At 39.7% G+C, this 14759-nt stretch overlaps 1 pseudogene; it reads left to right on the top strand.

The window, feature by feature from the left end:
- Positions 1-1150: 1150 nt before the first annotated feature.
- Positions 1151-4713, top strand: LOC131922041 (large ribosomal subunit protein uL5-like; annotated as a pseudogene).
- The last annotated feature ends 10046 nt before the right edge of the window (positions 4714-14759 follow it).

The raw sequence follows: 14759 nt of genomic DNA, 5'->3' as shown, positions 1-14759 counted from the left end.
ATCACCTGGCTGCTTGGTGAACCCAATTTCCCAGCACAGTTGGCGACTGCCAATTCTTATTCCAGATAATTTAGTGTTGTCTTATCCTGCTGTCTGCTGTAAAGACAAGATAATGAAAACCATACCTTTAATTAATGTCTCTGTATATTTTAATTTGTTGAGAAATTGTGTTATAATTTCATTAAGAGAATGTTGCAATGAAATTTAGTCCATTTCCTATTTTTTTAATATTTATATTCCTTTGCAATTCATATCCACTTAGGGTATGTGATTTTTATTCCTTATGATTTTCACTTAGGCTGCCATGCTAAATGCTTTCTAATTCCTCTCCATTTGTCATACTCCACGTGCAATGCTTTCTTGACATTATATTGTGTGTGTGTGTGTGTGTGTGTGTGTGTGTGTGTGTGTATGTGTGTATAATTATACATAAGGCATCATCTGTTGGAAAGTCTTCTGGTGAGGAGGTGATGTTTGCTTGCTCGTGTTCTTGGTTTTAGTTTTGTGCCTCAGCAGGGAATCACTTCCTTGTGCCTTAGGGAAAAAGATGGCTGGCATCACCTAGCCTGGGAACACTGAAATTGCACACAAAAATGACACCCAACATTCAGCATGCTGATGAGTGAGCCCTTAGTTTGTCAGGTAAAAATACTAGAACCTACACCAGTAAGTTAGTAATGCTAGGGTTGCATGGGGATTTGACTCACGTTTAACCCAGTGGCCCCATTGTATAGAGTTGTTTGGAAAGCAGCCAGAGGACCACTTAAAAGAACGTTGCGAATGGTGATGTTGATGTGGAGCAGAATGATGGCACAGGTAGAGGAGGACAGAGCTGGTGGATGAGATAGAAGGATGCAGTGGAGTCTAAGTATCTCAGCACTTGATGGTACTTGACTAGGAAGCAAGACTGAGAAAGTTAGGGGTTTTCCCAGGATGCAAAATAAGATAACTGGATGGACAGAATGCAGCAAGAAAGACTGGGCTGAGGAAGAGTTCCCTGGTTGAGCTTCAACCGTTTGGGGGCTTCTCTAGTGGAGCTCTCTGTGTGCTCAGTGTGCAGATGTGTCTAGAGTTCAGAAAAGAAAAGGAGCCAGTGAGCCTGCCAGTGAGCTGCCCATCACGGGAAGCCAGGGAAGTCATTCCAGTCAACATGACCACTGGTGAGATGAGCAAGGTGAGCACACAGGAGCTCTAGGCATGCCAGCAATGGAAAGGGAGAGTAATGGAAGAAACTGAGTGTGAAACAAAATAGGGAAAAGATAGAAAGAAAATCCAGTGCTATGGAAACCAAGAGGAAGGAGGATTGCAGAAAGCAGGGCACACCGGAGGGTGAGAAGTGTTCACTGGGTTCAGAGAAGCCCAAGTCAGTTGGTGAGGGAGATTCCTATCGTAGCAGGAGCAGGAAACAGATTGAGGCTGGTGGGGGTGTGAGCAAGGGGGGAAACAGAGACAGTGATGTAAGCAAGATTAATATTTCAAGAAATGAGGCTTATTGGGAAGAGATGGTAGTAAGTTTTTAAACAGAGAAATTAGAAACGAGGGCTTTTTCTTTTAAGAAAAAAATAATTCAGAATAATCAATGCCGTTTTTAGCTTTATGGGAAGAATTTGACAATAAAGAAAAGAACAGGGATAAAAGTTGAGGCTGTCTTTCAGATGTTGTAAAGAGATCAGATCCAAACCATCAAGGAAGGATTTACCTAAAGAGGTAAATGGCCTGTATGTGTATGTGTGTGTGTGAGAGAGAGTGTGTGTACATGTGTGTGCATGTGTGTGTGTGTGTGTGTGTGTGTGTGTTGGAAACAATGGACATGAGTGTACACGAGTTCCTGTCACATTGGCAACTAGACAGAGAATGCTTCTTTTGTTTGCTATTCTTTTCTCTTTAGTAGGACTATCATCTTCTGTGTGCAGGAAGTGGGAATTTAAGGATTCACTAAGAAGAAAGAGCATTTTCTGTGATCCTTGAAGAGACTAGGAGATAGGGCTGCTTAATCGTTTCCAGAATTTAAAAATATACATGGGATTGGGCTGCAGTGTAGAAGAGGTTGGCAGTCCTAGCCTGATTCTCCTTAGCCTTTCTCGATTACACGATCAGCCCGTGGCCACTAGGTGGAAACAGTGTTAAAGTGTTAAAAGTGTTAAAACGCTTTTGTTACAAGTTGACACTGACAGATTGACATGTGGAGTGGCGAATTTCTTGATATGAATGAAGATGACGTCTTAAAGAGAAAAAAAAAAAATCCTAACATGTCTCTCAGATTTAGGTACAGCTTCCAGAGCAGAGAAAGACTGTGGCACCACCTAATGAAGATTGGCTTTCACATGAAGTGGGATGTTCTTAGCACACCATCTCTTCCAAACCTTTGCTTCAGAAATGCTAATGAGTTGGCACTAAGAGATCATTTGCATCGTCAGAAGAGAGCTTTTGGCTTTGCATTTTATCTCAAAATAAATCAGAAGTTATGTTGCTCTTAGAAATCAGCCTGATAGATAGAACAGAATGCTGGAAAAATAAACCACTAAAGGGCAAGGAGCACATAGCAGCTGAGTTCTGTTACCCAGCTGTCATTTGGTAAAGGTGTACATGTCCTTCAGTAGCTCAAGGGATAGATTCCAATCTCAATTTTTTTTTTATGAATTTCCAGAAATAACATGATGTAAGATGAAGTGATTTGAGGAAATCAGCCATGCTCTGAAGTTCCCCACCACTTCCTTGTTCAGATTGAGAGTGGTATGCCAGTATAAGGGCGTGGCATGAGCGGTGTCTTCCCGCCACAGCACCACCAGCTTCCATGACTACCAATAATTCCGTAAGAAAACAGCAGTAAACCTAGCAACATTGCTAAGCAGATCCATCCTAGGTGTCTCAGTTACTGTTCTATTGTTGCAAATAACAAAGGCAGACAATAGTTCCTGGGAAGGTTTAGAGGGAGGAGGGGAGGGGAGACATGTTGCAATTGTATTATCGTCTCAAAAAAAAAAAATTAAGTGTTTAATCAGGGACTTCCTTACAGTTTCAGTGGGTGAGTCCGTGGCCATTATGGAAGGGTGCTTGGTAGCAGGTAGACAGGCCTGGTGCTGGAGCAATAGCTGAGAGCTCCGTTTGATCCACAAACAGGAGGCAGGAGAAACTCCTGGCTTGGGCTTTTGAAACTTCAAAGCCCACCTCCAGTGGCACACATCCTCCAACAAGGCCACACCTCCTAACCCCTCCCAAACAATTACACCAACCAGGGACCAAACGTTCAAACATGCATATCTACGGGCCCTTCTCATTCAAAGCACCATAATGAGAAGAAAATGGGAGGAAAAAAAAATCAAGCAACATTGCTTAGCCGATCTATTCCAGGTAAACTAGGCAAATGCTGGTGCGAGTGTAGTTCAATGAGTTAAGGCTGTTTGATTTTGAGCATGAACTACATCCAATATCAACATTTAGGTGTCCGTACATTGCCAGCATTGCTTTCCAATTGGTAATCTTTGCTATTGGGAATCTTTCCTGTTGGTAATCTTTCCTGTTGGTAAAGCAGAACCTATGGACCTGAATTGTTTTGGGTCAACAGAAGCATATAGAAGAGAAAGGTGGAGGCTTGCGCCGTGGGCACCCAGGGAAAAGGCTTTTTGTTGTTGGCGTTTGCAAACTACTACATCCTTCCATGTTTCCCGTGTTGATCCAAAGGAAACACCTTCCAGGCTCAGCACTGTAAAGATTATTCTTTGAACTGCAGATGACATGGCATGTGCTGGGAATTTTAAAGTGTTACTGGTACAAGGGTAACAATACCCTGATGAGAATTTTAAAGTGTTACTGATACAAGGGTAGTAATACCCTGATGTACTGAAAATGCAAGGAACTTCATAGCCAGCCCAACCAGCACCCCCCTCAGCACTGTTTAGCAGTAAGGGAACATTAGGGTAGAGAGAGTGGGAAGATCAAAGTCTAGAGCACAGGGAAGGAGGCGTTGGAGAAAGGAAATTGGAAAAGAAACCAAACCCCTCGTCACTGTGATTAGGGAGTACTGGGCATGGCACAGAAATCCCTGCCTCGACCAACAGTCAGAGAATCTTCTTAAAGGGAATTGTCAAAACCTTGCAAAAAGCCAGAGGAGATGCCATCTTATTTTATAAAATGCCTTCTGCTCTTCTCCTTTCTCCATCACGGCACAGGATCAAGGTGAAAAGGAGAGGTCCATACAGGAGATTCACATCCGCAAGCCCTGCCTCAGTGTCTGTGTGGTGGAGAGTGGAGACAAGCTGACCTGGGCAGCCCAAGTGTTAGAGTAGCTATCAGGCCAGACACCTATATTTTTCAAAGCTAAATACACTGCCATGTCTCTTGGCATCAAGAGAATTTGGAAAAAATGCTGTTCTCTGCACACTAAGTGGAGCCAAGGCAGAAGAAATCCTGGAGAAAGATCTGGAGAGGTGGGAATATGAGTTATAGAAAAATAACTTCTCAGATACTGGAGATGTTGTTTTGGGGATTTGAGAACACTTTGGTCTGGGCATCATGTATGGCCCAAGCATTGGGATCTATGCCCTGGACTTTGGTGAGGTTTCAGCATCACAGACAAGAAGCACAGGACAGGCTGCATTTGGACCAAACAGAATCATCAAAGTGGAGGCCACATGCTGGTTCCAACAGAAATTTGACAGGATTGTCCTTCCTGGCAAGTCAATTCTATCCGAAAGACCAGTAAACTTTCCTTAGAGAAATATATAGAGAAAACAAAACAAAATTAAACAAACAAAATACAACAAAAAAGCAAAAAAACAGTGTCTTCATACTTTCTGAGTCAAATCCCTCAGGGAGCTTGCTCTAAGTGAAGATACTACAATGGCTTCTCAAACTCAACCCCTGACTACAGGGAAAGACTGTTTCAGTCTGTTTGGAGTACTGCTAACAAGTGGTACTGATTCTTCAGTGGCTACAGCCATACTTGGATTCCTCTATACAGCACACCCATACCTGATTCATATTACTTTGTTCTTTAATCTTTTCTTTCTGGACGCAAGGATAAAGACAGAAATAAAAGAATAACCCATCCTAAGAAGACTGAAGAAATGATTTGTGGGGTGGTGGGGCTTGGACCACACAGTAACTTTTAAAATTTCAGCTCCTAAATATTGCAACTGCTTTTCAGTTGCATGTTGGGTCACGTGACGGAGTTGAGGTGGTGGGCCAGGAAGCCTGGATGGATTTTGTACAGAATAAGTTCAAAAAGTCATTGGATAGTTCAAAAATAAGACAATCTATGACATTTTCTGAATTAAATTTTTAATTGATTAAATACATTCGGTATACTGACACCAATACGAATCCTGATATTACTTCCTTATTCTTATATTATTTGTCATTTTATTTTTCTAGCTCAGCTTTTCATCTTACACATCTTCCCACTAGTACTTTACACAGTGTGCTGTCCTTAGTTTATTTGTCTCTGTCACTCAACGTAGGGTTTTGGAGGACAGGAGAAATATGGCATCCGTCTATGTGGCTGGCACCAAACAGACAGCCTAATGAACATTTATTGACTGTTGGTGAGTTAGTAGATAAGGGAGAGACAGTTGGTTTTGTCTTTTCTGTGTGTATTTCTTCTTCTACGCTAGGCAATCTTGTAAGAGGGGTAGAAACCACTAGGGCATCTCAAAGAGTGATTTGGGGGCTATACGATAGGAAACTTTGAGTAGGCAAATCCATAGATGGAGGATACAGTAGATTCAATTGGAATGTTCTAGGTGACTGAAGAAAGGATTTTTCTGTCCTGAATGTGAGTATCCATGTAACTTCAAGTCCAGCCACCACCAGCTTTGGCACTCACTGCATAGAAATAGGTAATTGGGGCAATACATTTTTAATTAATTAAGTACATTTGGTATACTGACACCCATACTAGCCATGATATTACTTGTCACCACACAGTCTGGTGTTTGCCCCGTATCAAGCCCCACCCACCAAAATAAACCAGATCTTTATTACATTGGCACAGATGATTCCGAGTCACTAGAGGAATTTGTGAGAGAATAACTAGCTCTCTGTTTCTAATTTGACATTTTGTTGGGTGCATATTTTTTAGTTAAATAAATGGATTCAAGTCTCCATCACCAAAAAGTCTCAGTAGAGTATCGATATCTAACTTTACAAATTAAAAGGTTTTATTATTTTTTTTTTCAAATGCGTAGGGCAGAAGAGAAGGAGGAGACGGGGGAGGAGAGAAAAAGAGACCAGAGAGAGTGAAATGGGGCCAGGGCTCTAATGCATACCATGTCTTCCACATTGCTGTAAATCTTAGACCTGGCAGCATCACACTAGCAGTAACTTCCAGGGATGCTGCTGTCTGTCATCTGACGTTTCAGGAATTCCCCGCTGTGGGCTTCCTTTTAGAGCCTTTGGTACATGTTTTGTTCTAATTCCTTGATGGCATATCTCCATCTGCTGAAGGTAGATATGGTTCTCTGAGGCTGCCAAAAGTTCTTTGGCAATAAATCTGTGCTTAGCGCTACTTAACGCAGATGATCCAGTTAGCTAATGCCATTTAGGGTCAACATGGAAAGAAACTATCAAGAGGCTGTCTTCTTATGCACACTAGAAGTAGACTGTAATGATAGTTCCCCTAAAACATGCCCCATGACTTTAATCCTAGCATCATTCATTTTCACTCAACAAACAGAATCTGTTTATCCATTGAAGTAAATCATCTAGGAAATACAAGTTTGAAATTGTAATGCAGCATAAAGATTTTGAAAATTTTTCATACTGTTTTATAGGGATTTTACTTAAATGAATATAGGTAAAATAGCCTACAGATTATATGTATTGTCTGTATAATATTTCCTACAAGGTTTATATTTTATATGATAACATGCATGTAGCACAATGTTAAAATTAATTTTTTTTTGTTTTTTTGTTTTTGTTTTTCGAGACAGGGTTTCTCTGTGTAGCTTTGCGCCTTTTCCTGGAACTCACTCGGTAGCCCAGGCTGGCCTTGAACTCACAGAGATCCGCCTGGCTCTGCCTCCCAAGTGCTGGGATTAAAGGCGTGAGCCACCACCGCCCGGCTTAAAATTAAATTTTTTATTGTTCTTTTCCATTGAAAGTTTCCTATTAAAAAATACCCCTGTCATATTAAAAATCCAAGCTGTCATAATGTACTAGGTCAGTCTTTTAGTTATTGGAGCTATCTTTGAGCCAACACTGGGGATCCTTTATAGCTAGTATGTTAGTTTCTTTCCTGTTGCTGTGGTAAAATACTGTGTCAAAGAACAACTTAGAGAGCAAAGGGTTAATCTTGCCACACAATTCCAGGGGGATAGAGGTCATGCCCTGGCAGGGAAGCAGCCACAGCAGCAGGCAGGCAAAGCCTGACACCAGAGCAGGATGCTGGCTGATCACATTTTATGTGCTTTCGGGGGGAAAAGAGAGAGAAGTAAGGCGAGGCTCTAACCCTGCCCTCTCTCTGCTCGTATGGGGGTCGGAAATTCCATGTCTTAGACTTTATGAGTACTTGAAAGAAACCATATTTCAACTTTTATGTGGCACTTTCTATGGTCATTAAATGCCATATCAAAAGGAATAGTTAAGGTTGCGTTGGGCATATGTGAATCTCTGTGCAGGAGTACAGACCTGGTAGTCTGTCAGTGACAGGAAGCAGTTTGCCCAGCCCTCTCTGTCCTTCCATCAGCTACACTTTGTTTCCCTTCTATGATGACATCACTTCCAGTTGATTGACAGCTAGGCATGTTGAGATGCATATGTTGGAAGTTTGGTACTATCAGCAACAATATGTCCTTTTACAGGTGGATCTTAGAAAAGGTTGATTCATCATTGGGATGCTTCCCTCTAGAGAATCAATGCTGGACCCCAGAGTCCAGCATCTCTCTCTCATAAGGCCAGGACTTTATAAAATTCAGTTCTGTTCCTCTTTGCTCTCTCGCTTCGTCTCTCATATTATTTCATTACACACTTATGTCGTTGTGATGACATCCTGCATAAGATGCCTATCTGAACTGGGAAGATGCCATTGAGTCTCCAAAACTAATAAGCTTCTTTCCTTTTAAAAAAGCACCTAGCTTTGTTTATTCTTTCATAGCAGTAGAAATGAACTGATAATGCTGATGGAGACTGTCCAAAGTCGATAGCCAAGATGTGAGCTTGCATCTGATAGGCTGGATTTGATTATTGCATACCACTGTACATATGTGTTGAAATGTCATATTCAACCCCATTAATATACATAGTTAATATACGCTGATAAAAATAAAATGAAAGAAAAATTACCAAAACTTCCCAAAGGGCTGTCTTATTTATCTTATTATTGTAACCGGTCTTTCTTTCTTTCTTTCTTTCTTCCTTCCTTTCTTTCTCTTTTTGTTTTGTTTTGTTTTGTTTTTTCAAGACAGGGTTTCTCTGTGTAGTTTTAGTGCCTGTCCTGGAACTCGCTCTGTAAACCAGGCTGGCCTCGAACTCACAGAGATCTGCCTGCCTCTACCTCCTGAGTGCTGGGATTAAAGGAGTGTGCCACCACCGCCCACCATAACTGGTCTTTTCTTTGGACCACCTGCTCCTGAATAATGACATGGAGAGTCATTATTAAGTATGAAAGTTGGGCCTTAGCTTAGGCTTTTTCCCAGCTAGCTCTTAAAACTTACATTAACCCATTTATATTAATCTACATTCTGCCATGTGGCTCGTTACCTCTCCTCCATACTGTATGTCCAACTTCCTCTGTGTCTGGCTGGTGAATTCTCTGCCTCTCTGATTCTTCTCCAGTTTCTTTTCTCTCTCTCCCTGAAAGTCCTGCCTATCCTCTCCTGCCTAGCTATTGGCCATTCAACTCTTTATTAAACCAATCAAAAGGTACCTTAGGAAGGTAAAGTAAAACAGAGACATCCTCACAGAATGTGATCAAATATCTCACAACACATTATATTGTAATAATAAATGTTATACATCAATGCTAAGAGACAGTCTCCCTTGTCTATTATGGGTTTCCAAGCAGCATGGCACTTGTGATATCATATGTTTCATATGAAGAGGGTGTCACTCCACAAAGGCAGTAAAGAGTGGGCTTGGCCATTTTGCTCCATGGTGCCAATACTTTAGCCTTAATTGCTTATCAAAGAAAAGACATTTCCCTGCTGCACTACTCAAGGAAGTTTGTCTATTTTCTTTTGCTCTTGTGTATTTCTTTTAGTACACAAACTCAGCTGAGTGATTTTTTTCTCCCGTTCCTTGTTTTCTATATAGTCATATACAAAACATCAGGAGGAAGAAAAATGGTCACTTCTTAGTAGAGTGGGATTATTGCGTTAGAATTTGTAATGACAAAATATAAGCAGAGGTCAAATGATCGATGAGTCTGCTCATCAACATAGATGGTTCAGAAACACACTTCACTGAATGATTTAAAACATAATTGTGCCATCTGTTCTCTTGAGGTTTAATACTGTCTGTGATAGAAAAACAATCACCTTAAACAAATTCAAGATATAGGATTCTGCTGTTCATATTGGGGATGGCATCGGTAATTCAGATGACCTCACCTCTTTTTCCATGCAATGACACTATTGATTTCCCTGTATTCGAAAGGAGAACAACAGAGGCCATCCTTTTTCCTAAGTGGAACACACAGTTCAGGAATTCTGACATTTCTTTTAGAGGAATAAAACAATTTAAAAAAGTGTGCACCATATGCTGTGAAGGTGACATTATATAAGCTTTGAGTATGATACAAGCTGTCCACAGACATCTTCATATTAGGTCTACGAGAAATGATCAGATTGTCATTCATATTCCAGAAGCCATGTGATAGATTTCGTCTTAGTCTGTTTTGTGCCTGGAATGAGAATATCTGTACAAATGGAATGAGATTTCTTCAGGGGGAGTGCTGGTGATCCCCGAATGCTTGTAACACTTAGTTTCTGAATCACAAACTACATACTGTTTTATATTAACTGAAAATTTATTTATATATTGAAACTCTTTGTTCCCCCTCAAAAATATTGTACACTTTGTAAGAATAACAGCTGTTTTATTCTCCTTTTGTGTCTCTTAAAGTTGGGTTTAGTAAGGAAAAATAATGATTAAATGGATTGATTTTCAATAGCACAAACCAGTGGCCCAATGCCAGGATCTTACCATGTGTAATTCACATACGTAGGTCCACTGTCCTTAACCTGGCCTGTTCCTGTGTGAAGTTCTCTGGCAGGATGGGATCAGGGGGTGGCTATTGAGCATATTTTGAAGGTTTTTCCCAGTGAGTTCCTAGGGCTGTTCATGTTTGTCCTCCCAATCAGGCTTCATTGACTATTACATATATCCCATCTGCTTCTTTTATTTTAACTGCAACTAAAACACAAATCTTCCTGAGAGACGATAGAATTCAGTAGACATCATTATTCTTTGTAAAAAGTCTCTGGAACAGGTCATTAAATCACCCTGTCTTCTCATCTCCAGGCAAATAGTGCCATTTATCTAAACATTCTTCCCGGTCTCATTGTGTGCTCCTTTGAATTTTCTCTGAATGTCAGTCGCTCTTCCCCTGGGTTGTGCTCCCATTTACCCAAGGAGCCTATAGCTGAATGAACTGGAAGACCTAGATGTTGTAATTTGTCCTTTGTTTTATATTAAGCTGAACTGTAGATACTTGCTGGTGGCCAATTATGTACATGTATTTGGGGAGACACTTGGGGGTTGAGTCTAGGGCCTAGGGAATGCTAGGCAAGCATTTTACCCCTAAGATATATCCCCTTACCAAGCTACATTTCAGGATGTGATGGTATATGCCGTCCATATATGATCCAGTACTTAGAAGGTGGAGGGAGACATGGAGCCCAAACATCACGGTTGTCATTGGTTACAAAGCAAGCAAGTTTAAAGCTAGCTTGGCCTACATGAGACCCTGTCTTTAATATATATATATATATATATATATATATATATATATATATATATATATATATAAAATTTAATATATAATATAATAATATAAAATATATATTCTATTTAGTAAAAAAATATAAAAACCCTGAGTGATGAAATAATTAGAGTTTCAAATATAAAGAATTTCAAGTATTAGACTATGTGGCCCAGAACGGAGAACACAATCTCTGTTTAGACAATGCAGGGCTCTAAGGTCTAGGATTAAGGAAAAGGTAAAGTAAGTTTTCAGTAGTGAGATCTGTATGAAGATGCGCCTGATGCTCCATGCAGCAGTTGGTTGCCGTGCCAGGCATTGATGCTGCCTTCTCTTCTGGAGCCTTCGCACCTTGGGAGAAGGCAGCACTCCAGCAAATCTCCAACAGGGAGAATCCATTATGTGAAAAATCCTTAGTGTAGCATTTGACAATTCCAAGCAAACACTCAGTAGACATTTTAGCTATAAAAATTGTTGAGGTGACTGCCCATGAATTTATAAGTTGCCGTTGGTCTAGTGAGAATCAGGAAAGATGTTTAAATTTTCAAAATCTATTTGAAAGTTTAGAACTGGCTTTTGTCACTAAATAATTAAGGTGGATAATGACATCTTATGCTAATCAGTACTGGTTTAGTTTTAATTTCCATTTTCTATTATTGCCTTTACATTCTCTCTTACCTTAGATTTGGGATTCATTCATCTAATTTAACAGGAAATCTGTGGGTTTGCTAAATCCCAATTGCTTATATTAAATCATCTAGTAACTAACACAGAGATAGTTCATCCCCAAAGGAATGGAGCATGACCCACCCACCTCCACAGGAAAAAATGATGATGTCTTAGTTTAGAGACTTGTAAAATCTCAGTAATGGGTAATTTCTAAGTCATTGACTTTTTCCCCTTTGTGTAAGAGATTTTCTCTTTCACCATTGCACCTGCTGCATGGTGAAGGCATCTGTTCTACTTCCTTTGTCATATAAGAAAAAATTGCTCCAAGCACTGCACATTCTCACACTTCCTTTCATGCCTCTCTGTCCTCTTTATTCCTTTTTGGGTCAGTCATCATGGAAAACCCGAAATCCTTGGGTTCATGGCAGCGAGGCAGTCTCCATTCTTGTCCCTGTCACTGAAATCCTGGGACCATTCCTTGTTGCTTTCCTTCTATAAGGTATCATGCCCCATGTGCTTTACCTAGTGATAGTTCCATCTCATTGCCTCTGCTGAGTCAATTCTGTTATGTTTGCTTCTGAGTTCCTAATCCCCAAAGAAGGAACTTGACAAATGTTTGTGGAATCAGTAAATAAAGCTTAAGTATCGTGGGAACAAATGTTGGAAGGGCACTGTTTCTCCCCTATGGCTACCTAAGCCTTCTATGGCAGTGCAGGGTTGTGCACTAAATTCACTTGGCCCATGAAATCCACAACCTCATTCATGACCTCTTTTTCCATCACAAATAACTCAGGAATTGTGTTGAATGAATTTTTGATAAGAATGACATCCCATGGCTATATGGATTTCATTGCAAGGAGATGATTTTTGTGTGATCTGAACTTAAGAGGGGATCCCTGTCAGTATTTGTCTGAATAATCTCTGTGAAGATCCCTCTTTCTTCTCTAGATTTGGTCCATCTATTAGTTTATCATGAGTTTTTCTGTTATCTATCGTGTTTCCTGGAGTCATCAGGATTTGAAGAAGAAATGAGGAGTAATACTCCATGTTTGCTTTTGCACTGCTTTCATCCACATGGCTAAGGCAACTGTGTAAATGTCCCCTTCCCAAGTCAGATGACAACTAAGTCATTTATAAGCCACATAATGCTTCTGAGAGTGAGGGGACACTTATTTAATAACTTCCCATGCATCAGCTGTGTACTATTCAGGCAAACTGGAGAACACTGTCCTCTATTTTAAAAAGTTGAGAATAAACTATAGGTACATGTTATAGAATATTAGTTAAAGATGTGTCACATTTGTTTATACTGTGGAATATTTGTTTAGTGATACAAAGGTGTGTTGCATTCTTTTATGTTGCATTTGTTTAACTCTATGAAGCTGTGTTACTGTGCCTGTCTAAAACATCTGATTGGTCTAATAAAGAGCTGAACAGCCAATAGCAAGTCAGGGCTGGCAGGCAGAAAGAATAAATAGAATGAGAAATCTGGGGAAAGATCAAGGAGTGAGAGAAGAAAAAGAAGGACACACCGGGGTCATCCACCCAGCCACACAATCAGACATGGATTAAGAAGTAAAGAAAAGATATACAGAAATAGAAAAAGGTAAAAGCCCAGAGGCAAAAGGTAAATAGCCTAATTTAAGAAAAACTGGCTAGAAAAAAAAGGCAAGCTAAGGCCAGATATTCATAAGAAAGAATAAGTTTCCATGTGTATGATTTATTTGGGAGCTGGGTGGCATGCCCCCAAGGAGTAAAGAGTACAATAAAATAACAGGTATGTATCTTTTTTTTTCTTTAAACAAACATCTACTGGACACCAGCATTGTGCAGAGAAACATATTAAACACTGCAGAACCATGTGTATAGCAATCATTAGGCATCATGGAGAATTCAAAAACAAATATGCTATTAGCCTGCCTACCAGGTGTTTTATAGTCTACTCCAGGAAAAAACATAAAGACCATTAAAATTACAGTACAAGGAAAAGGTGATGGAATAGGTTCAGTACTGCTTAAGAATATTATCCTTCAAATAGGTTCATGTGCTGTAGCACATTTCTTCTTCGCTCATAGTATCAATTGGAATTAGTTCTCTCCTGAAGCATTCAACTGGACATGAAATAAATTATTTATATACATGTATATATTTTTCTTTAATAGACATCACATCATCTACTATGTATACAAAATACTTGTTCAGATAATGTAGAAGAATGAATTAAGAGATTTTTTTTTTAAGGGGCAGGGGCAAAGAGAGCTTTTTAAAAGCCATCTGGCAAACAAATATAGAGTTGTGCTTGCCAAAGACACCCCTCTTTGCTCAAACAGCTTGTCGACAAAGAATGAACTTACAAGATGATTATTTTTCATCTTGTGCGTCTATAATGATACAAGACATTTGATTATTTGGAAACAAGTTTAAAAGCATTTTAATCCTTTCCACTGGCTCCTACTGTTGGAAATTCATTAACAAATGAACATTGGCAACATTTTGCCTCTTGGCGAATGTTGTGCTTTTTATGTATGAAAGTGTGGGAAGGAGTGTAGGATATCTGTCAAAGGAATCGTGTTCTCAGATCCTGTTGTGTATATTAAACCCACTTGTTTCCACTTCTATACATTCTAAAGCAAAATGTCTCTCCATTTAACATTTAGATAGCGGGTAGCAGACTAGAAGATCTGAATCATGTGGGCCTGCTTGAAACATTTATGGGAAAGCACTATTTTCTTCAGCAAATTGTGTTGCTACTTTAGTTCAGCCAAAACTTCAGATTCATCCATCGTAGTGTGTCAAGACTAGACTATTGGCACACAATTCCGCCTCTCTGTTCTTTGTAACTGGAAAATTAAATCACATTACCAGAATTCCCAAGAACTTATTAACATCTAGGATGTTAACATTCCTTACCAGAAGTGGTTCACTTACCTCCATCTGTGATGATTCTAATTTGTATAAAAGTTTTCAACTTTCATGGGGAAAATATCAAGGGTATTTACCCAACATCATCATTTTGATAGATGTATGATGATGTCCACACTGACACAGTATTTGTTGTTTTTTGTTTTGTTTTGTTTGTTTTCCCCCAGTGGGAAATAAGGCAACTTAGATCTTTTTTACTAGTTTAGAACTAGTTAGAACAGTGAAACAACTTCCATGGCTGTTAACTCTT

The sequence above is a fragment of the Peromyscus eremicus genome, chromosome 11 (assembly GCF_949786415.1).
Source record: "Peromyscus eremicus chromosome 11, PerEre_H2_v1, whole genome shotgun sequence".
Classification (NCBI taxonomy): domain Eukaryota; kingdom Metazoa; phylum Chordata; class Mammalia; order Rodentia; family Cricetidae; genus Peromyscus; species Peromyscus eremicus.
Note: the sequence above shows the minus strand (reverse complement) of the source record. Positions and strands in the feature narration are given on the sequence as shown.